The sequence below is a fragment of the Hyaena hyaena genome, unplaced genomic scaffold (assembly GCF_003009895.1).
Source record: "Hyaena hyaena isolate Hyena2069 unplaced genomic scaffold, ASM300989v1 scaffold_939, whole genome shotgun sequence".
NCBI classification, from domain to species: domain Eukaryota; kingdom Metazoa; phylum Chordata; class Mammalia; order Carnivora; family Hyaenidae; genus Hyaena; species Hyaena hyaena.
The window spans coordinates 200633-215548 of NW_024081574.1; the positions used below are offsets into that span (position 1 = coordinate 200633).

At 43.3% G+C, this 14916-nt stretch overlaps 1 long non-coding RNA gene across 1 annotated transcript; it reads right to left on the minus strand.

Annotated features, from left to right (window-relative positions):
- Nucleotides 1–6443: 6443 nt before the first annotated feature.
- LOC120223052 lies at nucleotides 6444–7998 on the minus strand. The gene is made up of 2 exons (XR_005526174.1): nucleotides 7703–7998; nucleotides 6444–6707 (listed from the first exon to the last, which is right to left on the minus strand). It is a non-coding gene; the product is annotated as an uncharacterized LOC120223052 (long non-coding RNA).
- Between the last annotated feature and the right edge of the window lie 6918 nt (nucleotides 7999–14916).

A 14916-nucleotide genomic window follows, 5' to 3' on the forward strand; every position in this document is an offset into this window, starting at 1 on the left:
CTGCAGCCCCAAACTTCCACAAGTATCCTAAATGGCCTGAAAAATTTAATGAGTAGAGTAATATAGGTTTCTCCCAGTACCTCCGTCCATGTCTATTCTTGTGAAGCAAAATGCTCACTTATCTGCTTTTAGAGGAAATGGATTCCGCCTAGAGAAATAGAATAATTCTGGAGCCCATTGTCCTCAAATTAAAACCCAGCGTGGGGTTCAAGGACAAACATCAAATCTTGCCAACGGTGGTACATGTGTGGAAAGGTTGCCCAGCTCTTTGGACAGGACAAATTTATATCAAACCAACCAAAATGTGTGTTGATAGATGAAGGAGAGGAAAACAGATGTTCCCATGATTTTTAATAAGTATACGTTTTAGATACATTAAGCTAAGCAAAATGTCTTTGCTCTGTTCCAAATTTTGTAAGAGAGCATAAATGTTTTCTTTATGCATGTGTTTAATGACTATCATTCAGATACCTAGTATGGTGCAGGTGATATGCTAAGGTAATAAAGAGAATAAAGAATATGCTGTCAGGAGACAAGGATCTGAGTTCTGGAGTCACTGCCTCTTGGTGTTTGGATCTTGGCATTTTGCTTGACCTCTGAGAGCCTCTGTTTATCTATGAAGTTGGAATAATAATGAATCTCACCTCACTTCCTTGCAAAGACTGGATCCTGCACTTACGTTTTGGACATTTTAAATATTGTAATTGTTTTTTTTCCTCTTAGGTTTTATAAATTTTATTTTAAAGAGAGCTTTTATTTTTTCCTTCCAAAGATACATATGTTTGGGTTTGAATTATAATAATAATTTATATTAAGCACAACATAGAAAAGTGGTTGGTCCTACTCAGCTGAGATGAGACTAAGTTTAAAACAATTAAATGTGGATAGATATTTGGATACATATAAGTGTGTGTGTATACCTCTTAACATGCAACAAAATACATGAATATTTACTCTATCCACATGTAGGGATTATATAATTGTCAGGGACCTTTTTAAAAGTAGGCTCCATGCCCAGCATTGATTCCAGAGTCTGATGTGGAGCTTGAACTCATGACCTTGAGATCAAGACCTGAGCTGAAATCAGGAGTCAGATGTTTAACCAACTGAGCCACCCAGGTACCCCATGATGGCCATTTTTTCATGGAAAATGATGTTCTGCCTGATCGATGTACTTTCAGTAAAGTGGATGCAATAAAACTGTTGTGATAATGAATTGTATATTTATTGATAACCTTCATTTAGGAGCCATTTTTCATCTTATTTATCCACCTAGAGTGGTATCCAAAAGATACCTATTCCTGCTGAGTGAGAGGTTACATTGACACATGTAAAATATGTGAAAGTGGGGTCCTCTGTTTGCTAGTTAGCTCATTTCTGGAATTGTGTGCCTCTTTCTCCCATCTTGGACCCCATCCCATGATTCTGGCTGAGCTGCCAGCCATGAATAGTTGGGACTCTCAGAAGGTCTCAACACAAATCAACAGTACAAGCCAGCAGCTCTCGGCTGGGTGACTTCACAGAGTCTTGCAGATTCCCCTTCTGTGAGGACGTGCTCCTGGGAGCATAATTTCCACCCACAGAGGCATCATAAGCATTCAGCTTAATGTGTGTTCAGTTGAAACCCTGGCATCCTACTTAACATGCTTTCCTTCACCCCCAACATCCAGGTTAACGGCATGACTTTAGCATGACATTCATGAGTTAACAGCACCCCTGTAGTGCCAGAGTCCCCGCTCCAGCCAGTCCAGGGGTCCCTGAAGGATGGACGGTGTCGGTGAGAGAGGGATGGGAGAGCCCCGCAATTCATTCTGATCACCAGACAGGCATCTCCACACTGACTGAGTCTCAGCTTTATTTATGGGTAAGTGTATGGGCAACAGCCCAGAAGTGGCATTCTGGTGATAAATTCTTTGATCAGTAAAAATTTTCCAGAACCTTGATATGCATAAATGTATGGGAAAGGAGGGTATCTTTAGCATTCAAATACAAACAAGATAATGTTTTTAGCATAGCAAAGGCAAAGGTCAGTGCTTTATGAGCAGAGGTCAATAGGCTGTTTATTGCTTAAGGGGAAGTATGGAGAAAAACAGGATCCCCAGGAAACACAATGTCTGCTCCCATAACCACAAAAGAAGTTCCCACAACAAGTTCCTTCACAAGGTGCAATCAGCATACCAGGGCCAGAATAAGTCACTTATACCAATCAACAAGGTGCTTTGGGTGTTAGTGCTCAAGCAGAAACAATTAAGTGGGGGTAGATATCGGCCATCACCGACGGACGGCAGGAGACCTTGCAAGCCTGCCTTAACCTCACAAGGAGTTTTCTCAACTAGTGAGTTCAGAATGGCTCCCAACACTGTAGGCTCTGTCTCTAAAGCCTACATGAAGTCATGCTTCTCTAGCAAGTCTTGCTCTTGAAACCCATCTTTCATCTGGAACACTTATTTCCATGTTTGCATTCACACCGATGTCTGGTTCCTTGTTCACAAAGTATTTATTAAATCATTTCCATCCAATGGCTTACCAGTTACAATAAGAACAAAGTGTAAACCACCTACATCATGATTTATAAAACACTACCACTCCTGGCCCTCCCCGGGGTTCCAATGCCATATCCCCCTGCTGTCCCTTTTGTCTGTGACGCTCTGACCACCCTGTTCTTCCTGACTACACCAAGCTCAGTCCCATCTCATGCCCTTGGACATGGTCTTTCCTCCATCAGGAATGCTTATTTCTCTTATTGTTACAGGACTCTTCTCTCAAGAAGCCTTCTTGAGCATCCTAATGCGTTTCTCTCCACTTTCGCTCATTCTTGACCATACCAACAATGCATGTCAGGATCCAAGATGATTTCTGTTTAGCATCTTCCCTCAGTCAAATGGAAGTTCTGTGTGGATCAGTGTGCTATTTTGCTTAATGCTCATATCCCCACCATGAAATAGGACTACAATACTTAGCAGGCAGTTAGAATGCAAAGTAAGAAATATTTGTTAAATAACTGGAAAAACCACCATAAATTTGGTAGCATCCATTGTATGTGCGTTTAGTATTTATGCATAGCTGCCTCTTTTTTTTTTTATTTCCTTTAGGCTGGAAGTCAGTTATGCTCTTGATGTAAAAGGAGAAATTGGTTGTCCCCATGGGCTCCCAACAGTCTTGATAGGGAGCTCATTACTTCTTTGTATTTTCCAGAAAAAGATGCATACTTGTATCAAACATAATAATCACTCTGAATTTCACTGACATTTCCGTAGGGGAATGTGGGAGTAGATTTCTATTGCACATCACACAGAAAACAAATTCACAAATTCCCATTAGACATTTATGTTCTTCCTAAAACCCCTCTTGGTAATGCCAATAACAAAGTGGCTGCTTCTCTTTTTATCCATCTCTGTCTAGCTTCTATCCTCTGAGATCCAGAAATTTCCAATGAGATCTCTAAATCATCTAAGGTTTTATTATACCAATGAGTGTAATGGCACCTCAGCAGTTCCAAACTTGCACAACCACCAACTAAAAACCAAACCAAACCAAACTAAACCAAACAAAGCAACTGAAAGTCTTTAGGGTGTTGAGATTCATTCATGCCCTAAATCATTTTATATCTCTAACTTTGTCCAATTATATATTAAACAAGATTATATTTTTATATAGGTGTATTTCCTGTTCAATTTGCTGAGTTGCCACTTGGAGTAAGAGAATGTCATTCAAATCCAGGGTCTTTGTGAACTAGCAACGCTGTATGAGATCACAGAGGGGGCGCTGGAGCCACAATTCCTATGTTACACTCCGATCTCTTTCTATTCATGTGAGTTGGGGTAAGTTATTCATCATCCAGACTCTGGTTCCTTGTCTTTGGAGCAAAACTGAAAATGGCAGTAATTCCTACTTCGAGAGGCTGCCGGTGGCTTCTAGTTGTCATAGTCTCTACAGAGTGTTTCTCCCCATGACTGGTACATCGTGTGCCTTAATAAATGTAAATGTAAATGTGTGTACTTTTGGGTGAATTCCCTAACCTCTCTGTGCCTTGCTATTCTTAGTAAACTGGACATAATGATACCTCAAACATCATTGTAACGATAGATCAATGAAATCAGGCATTAGAAGATAGATGCTCATAATTTGAGGGAGGAAGGTCTTTAAACTGGTAAAAGATGGTTTGGGGAGGAGGGAAATAGAGCAAGGGTGAACCTGGCTTGCCCAGCCAAGGTGGTTGTATGGTGCTCTTTGCAAAATGTAAAGTAACAAAAACATTTTATTTTTGTCACGCAAGATCCAATGACTCTGAAGAGGGAAAAAATGAGGGAGAGGAAAATTTCCCTGATGTTGGCATCTAATTCAGACCAGCCTAATCCCAAGGTTATCATCTGAGATCTGCTGCAATCAGGAGCCCCTTGCTACGGAGTGCGATGCTTTTGTGCCAGACACTTAGGCTCCTTCTAGACCTGGTTCTCATTACATCATTTTCTCCTCCAGTACTTCTCTCCATAGGCTGCCGGGCAGGAAATAGACCCCAGGTAATTGGTCGCATTAAACAGAACATCCAGATGCCTAGTGAAAAGGAGATTTTAAAATTAGATTCTGCTTCAATTAGCAGGCGGTGTTCTTCTCTTCCTCAAGCCGCATTCCCCTTTAAGGCCAAGTTTGGGTTCTGCAGACAAACTCACAAGACTCTTACCCTAAAACTCACTGTGTCCATAGCAAGAGGGCATCGCAGGCTAGGTTAGGATCTGCTGAGCCAAGCTGACTCACTTGAGATGTTTCTCTCCACTCTCCACATATCTGTCTGCTGCAAGCTCTCAGATTTCCTCAGCTGCGGTGGGATCAAGCATTAGGAGTGGGGAAGGGGTGGGGGAGAGTGTCTCTAAGCTCCTCCACACCGGGATGAAATGATCTTATTCACTGGTGTGCAGGCAGCCATTTCTTTACCTTTGATTTGGTCATTAAACTCTTCCAGCTGCTTCAACACATTTTCCCCAAGGTCCCTGTTAGGATGGCTGCTTCTCCTGTGATTATAACACAGCCAACTGGCCTTCTGGACTTATTGCTACCCCTTTCCTAATGATCTTATAATGGCTGCTGGGTTTATTTAAGCCACCTGACAGATAACAATGTCCATTATGCAAACCCCAAATAATGCCTTCTCATTTGGAACCATTTCTTGTTTAGTTCTGTTTTGTAAGAAATGGAACCAGGCAATAAGAAGACAAATGCTGATCTTAGATCTATTTCTTAAATTTTAGATACTGCTTTGGGTTCGAGCTCCAATACAGCTATGAAGGGCAATGGAAATAATAAAACTGGTTTCTTCCATAGATTGCGAATCAACAGAATGAAAGTAAGGGAGTTAATATATTTACAATTCTTTGGAGATTGTCTCAAAGGTGAATTTTGTTAGCTGTTGCCATTGTTGCTCAAAACAACTAGAGCAATACCGTGCCCATGTTCAGAGAAGAGAGTTGGAGGGAGTAGGGCAGAGGTGACTGGAGGTGGAGAATAAGAAAGTCATACAAGGTGGGTTATTTGCTACCAATTTTATTTGCATTTTATTTTATACAGAGACCAAGGCAGTTTAATAAGGGCAGGGCCTATGACGTAGTATTTTAGGTCATGCATCTGGAGGGCTGTCAGGGGCTTACACGGAAGCCCCTGAAGCCACTGCCCAGAGCACCTGCATGGTGATGGGGTTTAGAGGGCCATGGGAAAGCTGAAGGTCAGAGCAGATGCTGGCCCCTCTCATAACTACACATCCTGTGTTAGTGAACTCACACTTTCTTTGCACAAACCTAGATCTAAGAGCTGCTGTAGGAGCATGCTCACATTCCTGAGGAAACAGAAGCCTATCAGCCTCATCACTTGGGTTTTGTCACTGATTCAGACGCTTCCATCCTTCCACCCTCCATTGCTCTTAGCAGATTTGGGGGGTGAGCAATGAAGCAAAGGAGATGAAGATAGGATAGTCTATACGTTGTCCTTGCAGCAATGAGTTCCTCTTTGTCATTCATTGCAAATTGCCTGGGGAAAGCATATGGCTTTATGCACACTGTGCCTCTAAACTGTCTGATATTTGGGTGGAGTTTGCTTTTGTGTGCTCTAATCTCATCATGATGAATTCTGACTCCTGCACATTGAACTCCTCTTAACTATGTTTTAGTTTCACTCTGCCCGAAAGAGGTTTTTTGCCACAGCAGAGGTTTGACCAGGACTCTCGCTGGCTGTATTTCAACCATTCATCTTTGGCGACTAGTCAATAATATTTCTCTGAGGCCCAGCATTTTCACGTATGTAGTGCCTTGGGTCTACTCTTAGGGGTACGAGCCAAAGGTGTTCCTTCCCCCAGGAGTCTGCAGCCTCCCTCACTTTTGCACCCAAGATACTAAATACCCCTTACAATACCTGTGCATCCCTGCTTGGAATCAAAGAACTTCAGGCATAGGTGATTTTCATTTTCAAAGTTTCCTACTAGTTTACTTAGGAATTTGGGGATTTCAAGTGTCAGATACCAACTCAAACTCAATAATAAAGAAAGAAGGAAGAGAAGGAGGGAGTTGGGAGTTACTGGTCAGTGTGGCTTGGAAAGTCCAGGCATTCATCTGGCTTCAATCAGGGCTAGGTCAGGGAATCCGAGGTTAACATGATAACTTCAGTCACCTGGGTCTATTTCCAGGGACAGGAACCAAAAAAGAGGTTGTCATCTCTGGAAGCTGGAAAAGAAAAGAAAACAATTCTCCCCCAGATCCTCCAGAAGGAACACAGGCCTTCTGATACCTTGATTCTAGTCCAAGAAACCCAATTAGGATTTCTGAGCTCCAGAGCTATGTGATAATAAATTTATGCTGTTTCGGTCATTAGTTTATGGAAATTTGTTATAGGAGCAATAGAAAACTAGTGAACTTGGCTCAAGCTTTTTCCTGCCTGTAAAGCTTTTCATTGCATGCTCTTTTAGATGTTTCCCACCATCATGCAAAAAAGGTGAGGCACGTGCCAGTGATAACCACATCATCATCCTACAGTGTTGGGGAACTAAAAAGTTTTAAGTTCTTTTTCACCTCACCTGTGTCTTTTGTCTTGCCCATCATTTTCAAGGCTGACCTATGCACCCACCCACCCTTGGATCTTCTCTATTAAAAAAATATATTCTGCTTAAGATGATGCACATTCAGTGTCTAAACCCCAGGATGTGTGGTATAATCTCAATATATGTTAAGAGTATTACATCTTCCTTGTTAAGAACTGGAGTATCTTTAACTTTCTTGTTCTCTGCCAAAGTATACTGCATTATTCTTTCCTTCTTCTCATACTTCCCTTTTCGTGTATGTGTTGGTTTGTTCATCCCTTAAAAATGTCTCTTGGCTGAGAAATCTGCAGTTTTCTGCATAGACCTGCACCTTACATGATGAAAGGCAACTCTCTTCTTTCAGTGGTTGGGGTCAGAGTTTTGGAGACATATTTGGCTCTTTTCTTCTTATTTTTAGGTTTTCGTTTTAGTTGGGAAAAGACAGAGAGAGAGAGAGAGAGAGAGAGAGAGAGAGAGAGAAGGAGAAAGGATCCCAGGCAGGCCCTTTACTGTCAGTGCAGAGCCTGATGCAGGGCTCAAATTCATGAGCCATGTGATCATGACCTGAGCTGAAACCAAGAATTGAATGCTTAACCAACTGAGCCACTCAGGCACCCCCCTTTTCTTCTTTTAATTACCCACATCTAATCCCATAAAGGAATCCTGTTGGTTTGGCCTTGCTCTCGTATTTATCCAAATCTGACAACCTCCTCTGCTACCACTGTGGTCCAAGCCAACTTTTGTCTCTTGACTGAATTATTACAATTCCTCCCCTCCTGTGCTCCCTGCATCCACCCTTGCCCCCAGTGCTATCAAAAAACCCACAGGCAAAGTCATCCTTCAGAGTGTGAATCTGGTTCTGGCACTCCTCTTTTGAGTCCTCACTCGGAGGAAAGCCACATCTTCATAGTGGTTCACGTGACCCCATGTCATCTGGGCCTTCTCTTTTATCTGACTTCCTCTTCTACCACTTGTCTCCTGCTTACTCTGCTATGGCCGCACAGGCTTCCGTGTTCATTCCAGAACACACTAGACATGCTTCTATTTCAGGGTGTTCACACTTGTTACGTCATATTCCTAGAACGTTCTTCTCTCAGATATCCACTTGCACTATTTCTAAGTCTGTGCAAATGTCTTGCATTTGCATGTCATTCCCACATGTAAAATTCCCACCTCTACCACAGCACTCACTGTGTTCTAAATCTCCATGTGACTTACTCTTTGATCATGTTTACTGTCAGAGCACCCCACTGAGATGTAAGCTCTGTGAGAGCCAGGGATTTTGTACACTTTCTAGGGACAGCTATTTCCCCAGTACCTAGGACAGTGCCTGGCCTAGAGTAAATGCCAAAAATAAATAAATTTCTCCATTCTGTACATTTCCCTGGGGCAACATCTTCCAATTTTATAACTTCAGTTCCCATCTATATACACTGAGTGTGGCCTAAGATAGAAGGTTGACACCACCATCCACCCAGTTACCCAAATAGAAATTAGGAATCACTATGTATTTCCTTCAGCTCTTAAATGTTCATTGCATCCCTCTGGTATGCCCAGCAAAGTGCTATAAACCAAGGAAACCTTTGCAACAAAAAAGGAAACCATCTTTGCCCTCATGAGCTAATAGTCAAATAGCTAATCAGAAAAGAGAGGAAGACTTGGCGGAGAAAACATTCCCATTTTTCCAGTTTTCCATGTGAGAAGGGAATGTTTTGTGCCCCAAGATTAAAGGAAAGTCATCACAATGACAGTAAAATCAATTTGGCTGCCAATATTAGCAAACTCCCACATTGCACTTACTATATGTCAGGCTTTACCTACATTACCCTTTGTATAGATAGTGGCTCACTGAATCCTCAGAACAGCCCTATGATGGGTGGTATTTTGTCCCTATTTCATGTCTGCAGAAGATGAAGGGCAAAGAAGTTATAAGCTTGTTCAAAGACACAGGGGAAGTAAGTATCTTAGTTGGATTTGAATCCAGACAGTCTGGTCCCAGTGTCTAAGTCTTAACCATTATGAGAACAATTCACTCTCTTTCTCCAGCCAGTATGTAGGAAAATGGAATCAGGCATTTGAGGCTGAGGAGATTCTGATTTTGCCTTTTCTTCTTAGCTGCTCCAGCGCAGTCCTCAAAGGCTCCCTTCCATTTGCTTCTGGTCTCTTAGAGCATTCTCTCTTCTCTTTCCTTCTTTCAGCTCAATGGGATGTCATTGCTTTCAGCAGTGACTAATCTTAATTTTTGCTCTATCAGCTTTCCAACACTTGTATAACCAATCCTGGGTACTTGACCCTTCTATTTGAAATACTCAGTGTGGTCTTACCTTCCTGCCTGGATTCTGACTGACCCAGCTTCACCATGTCTCTGATTCTCACAAAAACACTACCTTCTGTACATGATTTATTCCCACTTTATACTTTAGAAAACCAAAGTTCGGATCAATTAACTGTCCTATTTTTCAAGGTCATGGACTTCATCCAGGACTGACTACTTTCAATATCTGCACTAACATCAAGAGACGATGTATGGTGTTTTCAAATTAAACATTCAAAGACTTACTAACTCGAAGCTGATGTCTCACTTAAATTGTGACCCTTCGAAGTTCTTTTGTTATCCTCAAAGTGTCTTAACATTCCACATCGTTTTCATTTAAATTTCATCAGTGATAGGATATCTTCAATCTGTCAATCTCAGAAGGAATATGTATGCTTAAGAAAAAAAGTTGATAGAGTTAGATCTTGAATAAAATGATCTTATTATACTTGAAAACATCATTGGAATTAAACATGATATAACTGTAGAATGACAAAACTGCATTTCCTGTGAGATGCTTGAATTGGCTCTGAATTCATTTACTGAGCTTCAGTTAAGCAGTTAAAGCTGGGGTGGAAACACCGAATTAGAGAGCCAGTTCCTAAGGAGAGAACAACCCATGGGGTTTGAGTGGAGTTATTTTTTATTTTTTTTTGTCAGAAAGCAATTTGAAGGAGACAAAATTAACATTAATGCGTGCTTGTTAAATACTAGTATCGCTCTGTGTGTATGCCAGAGCCATAGCACCAGGGCGCAGGGAAGAATGAAAAGGTGAACGGACTTGTTTTGGGTTCCAGGCACAAGTTCCCAGGATGCCACCGTGGAAAATGCTGGAGACAAGCAAACATACAATTAAGTTGTCCAGCAGAGAATCATCTCATTCTGCCTGTCAATCCTCAGCAGCCGTGCTTGACGCCCACAATCTCACTTTATTAATATGTCATTCTTTACCCACTCTTCAGGAACCGTGTGCTACAATTAATCTTTCTTAGGGATGTGAAATTAAAAAGGCAAGCAGAAAGGGTATTTGGCTTGGTTCCCTAAGCAAAACGATGCAGCTTCCACAGTCACGAAGCCCCAGGAATGTTTGGGTTCCAACCCACCTTCTCTTCTGGAAAGCTTCAGGAACACAGTGTCTATTTCAGTGCTGTTGACAGTGACGAGTCTTGATTTGCCACCACCAAGGCACAGCTTGTGCAGGGGAGAGAAGCCAACTAGCAGATGAACAGGGACATGAGGATCGGGCAGAGGGAGGAAGGAGCGGCCTCCTTGGGAAGTGTCTTACAACAGCAAAGTGGGAGCACGAGGAAGAAAACAGAAACGGCAGAGAGAATGAGAGGAAGAGACAACAGAGACACATTGTGGATGTCCTGGGTGTGTTTCCCAAGCAAGAGAAGCAAGCCAGGGAAGTTCGCCATATCCAGAGAGACAGAGCTGGGAAAAGTGGGTTCCGGGTGGGAGACGGGTCAGACGGGAAGGTGTTATGTCGCGGGGACGGCTCATTTTCTGACTTTGGAGGAGGAAGGTGGGCTGTTTGTGGGAAAGAGCATTTAAAGTACATTCTGGAAGATGGACTAAGGAGACACAGCCTAGGGTCTCACACCTGAGAGGCCCCATGTGGACACAATTCCAAAAACTAGGGAGCTGATTGTGCAGCCATGTCCTTCAACTTCCCACTGGCCATTTCGCACCAAGACAGACTGAAGGTCATGTCTGTGGGTCTCTCCTGTGCTCCTCCCAGGTCCAATCCAGGCCACGTTCATGGACTGTACCCATTATGGCTGGCCAGGATGCAGGCCATAGTGATTTGTACTCTAGTTATCTCTCCCGTGTAGTACATTTTCTGGAACAGTCTATTGTTAATGGTTAAAAAGGAATTGAATTATTCCAATTATGTGCCCCTGACCCTGTGTAATGTTGTGACGTAATAAAAAATATATTTTCATCTTCCTTTCAAGTCTCTGAGTGATAGAAGGTGAAAGGAACATTTTGTTTGTTCTTCCTGACAAGCCTGTTTCAACCCCACCAAGTTTATGTTAATAAGGGGATTTTATCTATTTGTTTATTTGTTTGTTTATTTATTTATTTGATTCTTAAATTTTTTAAACATTTTTTCATTTTGGAGAGAGAGAGTGCGAGTGGGGGAGAGGCAGACGGAGAGGGAGACACAGAATCCAAAGCAGGCTCCAGGCTCTGAGCTGTCAGCATAGAGCCCAATGCAGGGCTTGTAACCATGAGCGGTGAGATCATGACCTGAGCCGAAGTTGGATGCCCAACCAACTGAGCCACCCAGGAGCCCCAATAAGGGGTTTTTAGAAAGACCCTATGGATGAGGGGCTGGTTGCCATGGGAATCAGCCACTTGGATTAGAGGTGATGAAGAGGGTTGGACATTTCAGTTCCGTCACCACTTGCGGAAGGGACAGGGTGGAATTTACATAATCACCAATGACCAAGGATTTCATCAATCATGTCTAGGTATTAAAGCCTCCATAAAAACCCTTACCAATGGGGTTTGGAGAGCTTCTGAACTGATGAACACCTTGAAGTTCTGGGATAAGGGATGAACCAGGTGAGAACATGGAAGGTCTACACCCCTCCCCACATACCTTGACCTATGTATGTCTTCCATTTGGCTGTTCCTGAGCTGTATCCTCTGTAGTAAGTCAGCAGCAGTAAGAAAAATGTTTCCCAGGGTGTTGTGAGCCATTCTAGCAAACTATTGAGCCAGAAGAGGGGGTTGTGGGAACCTCCGATTCCTAGTCCATCAGTCAGAAATGCAGGCGACAAACTGAGACCTGTGATTGGCGTCTGAAGTCAGGGGCCATCTTGCCTTGTGGGACTGAGCCTCAGCTTCCGGGGTCTGGGCTAACTCCAGGCAGTTAGTGTCACAGTTGCTTCGTGGGAGGAAAAACACCCTACACGTTGGGTGTGAGTAGAGGACCACTGGTGTTTCACTTTGCTGGGCGAGGCCTCCCTGCCTAGGAAGTCAGAGTGAGTGCACTGCTGCCCGCTGTGATCCGTCTCCCAGGCGAGGCAGATCCCCGACAGCCGGGCTGAGCGGAAGGGCGCGCAGGCGCGGCCAGGCACCTAGCGATTTTGACAGCTGCAATAGCTCTGTTGTGCTAATGGGCATCTCTTAATGCGGAGAGAGCAGCTCTGCAATTTGCTCAGCAGCCCTGGGCCAGCTTTGCGGAGGCCTCATTGCTCCCACTCAGGCCATGCGGACCGCCAGTTGGAGCAAGGGTGTGCAGTAAGTGCGTCCGTGTGAATAACCTTTCCAGGGCTCCCTGCTCTCCAATTATTGACTGAGGCAGCTCCCTGAGCCTGGATAATTGCCTATAGAAAGCATCAATGCTGATAATTAGAACTGGCCAAGAGGCAAATGTGGGCTCTGAGAGTGACCGAGTTGGCCTGGATACCTATTTAAGGAAAATACGAAGATGTCTCCATTGCTGTGGCACAATTTTCTGTCTGAGTTTATGAAAGTGCTCTTGTGGCTCCTGTTTTCCCATTTTGTCATCCTGGCCCCATCATTACGTATGTCTCAGGGCTGCCTGCCTCTCTCAAGAGCACTTTATTCCCTAGAGAAGGGTGTTTACTCTCTGCTTCCCTGCTTCCCAGGATTAGTTGTCTTATCAGTAGAGAGGGACAAGTGTGGGCTTTGGAGTTGGACAGAAATGGGCCTGGAGCCCGGCTCTGCCACTTACAAGCTGCATGATACAAGGAGAGTCGCTTCGCCTCACTGAGTCTCAATATTTCCATCTGTGAAATGGGGTAAGGTTAGTGCCCCCAAATCATGGTGTTGTGAGGATTAACTGACTTAATGCAGGTAAAGTGTTCAGAACGATGTCCAGCTCATAGCAAGCCCTCTGCAAATGTTAGACACTATTTCCCCCAAAAGTTGGCCTTTGCTTCAAAGGCTTTATTGTAGGCTTGTTTTAACATGTGCATTTTAATATAATTCAGGTATGGTGAGGCCAACAGATCAGAAGCCAATCATCTTTAAAACAACAGTTTGATATAGTTCCGGACAGGAAGGGGAACACACAGCACAGGAAGCGTCAAGGGGAAGCACGGGGTTGGCCAGGAGGCTGGTGGAGTAGGTGGAGAATGTGAGCAACGGGCCTTCGCTGGGGCTCCCGGGCTGGGGAACAGGGACTGTCTGGTACCTGGCCCCAGTATCGGTAACTAGAGGCCCAGAGTATAAGAGCCCAGTGAAGGAAGTGATTGGGATGTGGGCTCTGGATGGTGTAGTTAGCATATGGGAGTCTTGTTCCTAGGAAGTCACTTCCTGTCTCTAAGAATAACAGTGTCTCCAGGGTCAGCCAGGCCTAGATGTGAAAGCACCAGAAATACAGAAAATAGAAAAGCATGATTAATTAAACAAGGCTTTCCTCTTATCTGTCCCCAAATAAGAGGCAGAATCAAGGAAATCAGCCGTCTCTAGGCGCCCACACCATAGTATCGAAGAAACTTAGGACCAGTTGTTTTCTCTCTAGTCTGACGTTCATATCCCTCGGTTTGAGATAACACCTCTCTCTTTTGTTGCTCTGCTTCTGAATCCAGTGACAGAAGGGTTCGTATTCATGAGGATGGAGTTGACCGAGAGTTTCAGATACATTTTCTTCAAGGCAAGGACCCATTCTTCTGCTCCTGGACTCCAGCCTCGCCTTCGGGGATTTAATTTTTTCCTCTCCTCTTGGTTTCTTCACTAGAGCAGGAGTGAGCTCATAAAAATGCAAACTTCATCATGCTATTCCCTTGCTTAAAATGATCTTCTATGGCTTTAAGGACACTCTTAGCTTGGTCTACACAGCGGGCTGGACCAGGGTCCTGACGGCCTCGCCAACACTGACTGGTACTGCTCCTCTCCTGACCATTGCCTACCCTGGGCGATATTGATTTTCCTTTCCTTTTTCCCATGTGCCACGCTGTTTCTGTTCACAGAGTCTTCTGTGTATTGTTTCTGACACTCAAAGATATATTCTCACCATCCAACTCTGCATATTCACACTGCAAACTTTCAGAGACCTTTTAAAACTCAAAAATCCCTCAGGGGAAACTTTTGTACTCACCCCACACCAGGTCAGAATCTTAAAATTCACTTCTTGGCACCTCTCATTTCTGCTTTATCATTGTTTAATTAAATTGTTAAATTTTTGAAGCCAAGACTACATTGTATGTTAACTAACCTGAATTTTAATGAAAAAAAAAATAAAAATAAATAAAATATAATCAAAGATAAAAAAAAATTTGTTAAACTTACAAATATTTAACAGTTTTTTTTAAATGTCTGTTGGCTTACAATTTTTTTAAACTTTCTTTTTAAAGTTTATTTATTTTTGAGAGAGAGAGACAGAGACAGAGCGCAAGCAGAGAAGGGGCAGAGAGAGAGAGACACAGAATCAGAAGCAGGGGCCAGGCTCTGAACTGTCAGCAGGGAGCCCGATGCAGGGCTTGAATTCCCAAGCCCCTAGATCATGACCTGAGCCGAAGTCAGATATTTAACCCACAGAGCCACTCAGGCTTCCGGCTTGAAA